Source organism: Rosa chinensis, chromosome 2, assembly GCF_002994745.2.
Source record: "Rosa chinensis cultivar Old Blush chromosome 2, RchiOBHm-V2, whole genome shotgun sequence".
NCBI classification, from domain to species: Eukaryota; Viridiplantae; Streptophyta; class Magnoliopsida; order Rosales; family Rosaceae; genus Rosa; species Rosa chinensis.
The window spans coordinates 7,867,477-7,870,786 of record NC_037089.1 but is presented as its reverse complement, the minus strand read 5'-3'; the positions used below and the strand labels follow the sequence as shown (position 1 = coordinate 7,870,786).

Here is a 3,310-nt window from a genome sequence, read left to right as displayed (position 1 = left end):
CAAAGTCGTCACATTTTCAATTTAGCGAGAAATTTAAACAGTTTACGACAACTCCTGATTGTTGCCAATATCTTTATAAAGATATGTCAAATCAGCATAGTTGTCGAAAATATAAAATGCAAGACTAAATATTTATTGAAAAAAATAATAGGCGAGATCGCATATAATGATTTGCAACATATGCAAAAGAATCATTGTTTGTTGCAAATGACTTTAAATGAGGCTGGATTGTTTGTCTCATTTGATAATTATTTATTTAAAAATTTCAAAATAATTTGAATATTAAAAAAATTAATTTATTAATAATAATCAAAGACTTATTAAATCATAAATCAAATAGAGTTTACAAAATTCAACCCAAAAATAATAATAGCTAATAAAAAGAAAAATTGTTTGCCAAGACTAGCTAAATCCTAAACTAAAAATGACTGAAAATGACTTTTTGAATCACAATTCTTCCTCCAAATCCTCTGTTTCCGAATTATCTCCATTGTTTTGGACACCGTCTTCATCTCTTCCAAAGACATAATCAGATAAAAAGATAAGAAGACAGAAACTGAAAGTAACATATATCAAACCCTCGTTAAGGATAAAAAGATAAAAAGATAAGAAGACAGAAACTGAAACTAATATATATCAAACCCTCGTTAAGGATAACAAGTGACATATGTATTCACATCTTTACCTGAGTTGTGAGTTATAGGATGTTGATTGACTTGTGGCTCTTCAAATGGCAATTGAGTTATTGTGGCTGCTGCATTAGAAGTTGCTCTCAGGGCTGGTTGTGATGGTAGTTGAGAAGCAGATTTGGATGGTACCGTCTTGTTGTTGCAGTAGCAGGCTTCCTTATCATTTTTCCTCGGCCAAGTTGCAGAGATTGAGACGACATCTGCAACACATGACAAAAAGGAGTTGAAATAATAACATGAGATAAGCTAAAACAAATGATCTTGAAAACTACAGTACAACAGCAAGCAATAAGGAACATATTGTATTCAATGATCGAGAACTCAAGCTTTAGTAACATGAGTGAATTTCAAGCATATGTACTGGTGATCTAAAATAATAGTTCTTGAATTAATGTTGCAGATTTGAAGCTTAGGAATAAGAAGATGGATTGCCTTAGCAACGAACCAATCTCCAACTTACTATAGATCCTCATTCTTCGTTGTTTCATCAAGGACACAATGACACATACATACATACACATTAATGAAACGTAACCACAAAATCCATAATTAAATTCTAACGCTTAAGATTCTAAATCACATTAATGTTTATACACATTAATTCTAAATCACATTTCAAATGCTTAAGATTACAAGAACCTGAGAAGTTGGATTTTTTTTTGTTTTTGAACACTCAACATAAAAGCTCTGAATATAACAACAAAGCCACATTCACACAGGTCTAGTACAGGAACAAATATAAATACATCAGAGGTGCTTCAACTTTTCAAACTAAAATTATAGAAACACGCCACAAGCACATAGCAATTTTAAGAACAACAATCTAACTGGCTAAACATGGATGATATAGGTACTCAATACTCATCTAGAATACCAGTAAAGAAAAGAAATCAGGAAAGGAAAGAAAGACCAATAAGCATCTATAAACAGTAAGAAAATTTAAGGAAAAACCATCATGATAGTTACATAAAGAACTAGGCCTGTACATAAAACATTCGAAAACTTCTCTTCGAGTTAAAGGAGTTTACCTCACAAACTAGTAACAGCAATATCAAAAAGAAAAGAAAGGAATGGGACAGAACACTCAATTCATGTTAATAGGCAAGAGGCATAATTAGTTTTTAGTCTAAAGTCAATTATGCACAGACTAGAGTTTAGAGAAAAGAAAAGAAGATTTGCTTGTGATAATCCAGATCAAACAAACAGAAGGACATGCATGTAGGTGGAGATCGAGTGAGTCAAAATGGCAATAATTTTTCAGATTTTATATAACAAGAAATAAGAAGAAGAAGACTAAAAAGGGAGAGAAGGAATCTGGAATTCGAGCCAGATCGATATCACCAATTGACAAGCCAGAGCAGACATAATAAAAACTTAATTGAAAAATTGGCTGCAATCACATACAAAGCAGTTTTCTTGCTTCGGAAACATGAAAACCAGAAGGTTAGAAAACATTAATTTTGAACAATAAGAGACTTGGGTAGATCCAAATCAGACAATAAGAGAAAATCTACCGTTTTGGTGGATGTGTTTGAAACACCTTCAATCTGAAATTCCACAGAAAAGAAAGAATCAAAAATCAAAATCAAGAAACAAAAGAAATTCAAGATTACAGAAAGAGAAAGAGAAACCTGTTACCAGCAACGTCAGTCAAGGAGAAAGAACTGAAAACAAAGAGAGAGAAAGTCAGAAACAATACAAACCAAAACCCGGAAAGAAAGAAAAAAAAAAACTTGATAGTTTGCAACAGACCCTTGATCGAGATGAGGATTGAACAGAGAAGTTGATGTTCTGATGAGGCGGCTTTGTTCCCTTTTATATTTGTCCATCTCTTTTGGGTTGAGAAGAATCCTAAATAGGACTCCTCTCTTTTCTCTCAAAATCCCTCCTAATTTTCCCGCTTGTTTGAGAGAGAAGAACAGGAAGGATAGCGTGATAAAGATTTCTGTGAGCGCGCGGCGACTGTTGTACGAGAGAAGAACGGGAAGAAAGGGTTGAGTATGTTATCAAGTTCCTTTGAAGGATAAGAATGATTTGACAAAAAAGTAAATACATATAACCAAAACCGTAGTTATCGAAATCATAACAATAATTAGATTGATATCTTCATAATTATGGAATAACAAGTATAATTAATTTCTATATATATCTACGTAACAATATATATATATATATATATATATATACTATTATTAAGAGAAGAGGGTTTGTTAGCCAAAGTGGACGTGAAAATACTCAAATACCCTCACACCATAAGTTATATTAAATCTATACTATTATTAAGAGAAGAGGGTTTGTTAGCCAAAGTGGACGTGAAAATACTCAAATACCCTCACACCATAAGTTATATTAAATTAATATTTAATAAATTAGGGATATAAATGTAAGTAACAAAATAACATAAAAGTAAAAAAAAACAAAAAAAACAAAAAAAAAAATTTCTTCTGCAGATAACTACCCCTACCCGCTATCTGCAGATATGTAACACTATTTACAAATATTAATTTTTTAGTAAAAAATTCTTGCACATGCAGAGCATGTGATTGCAGACTAGTATATATATATATATAAACTGGACACGATTTTATTTAAAGACAAAAAAAAAACAGCAAGTTATTAAG

At 31.5% G+C, this 3,310-nt stretch overlaps 1 long non-coding RNA gene across 2 annotated transcripts; it reads right to left on the bottom strand.

Annotated features, from left to right (window-relative positions):
* Positions 1-306: 306 nt before the first annotated feature.
* On the bottom strand, positions 307-2,696 carry LOC112189528. Of its 2 annotated transcripts, none has more exons than XR_002931957.2 (5): positions 2,442-2,696; positions 2,321-2,353; positions 2,204-2,236; positions 686-889; positions 307-514 (listed from the first exon to the last, which is right to left on the bottom strand). It is a non-coding gene; the product is annotated as an uncharacterized LOC112189528 (long non-coding RNA). The 2 variants fall into 2 exon arrangements; XR_002931956.2 differs by having other exon boundaries at positions 2,328-2,353; positions 2,442-2,694.
* Between the last annotated feature and the right edge of the window lie 614 nt (positions 2,697-3,310).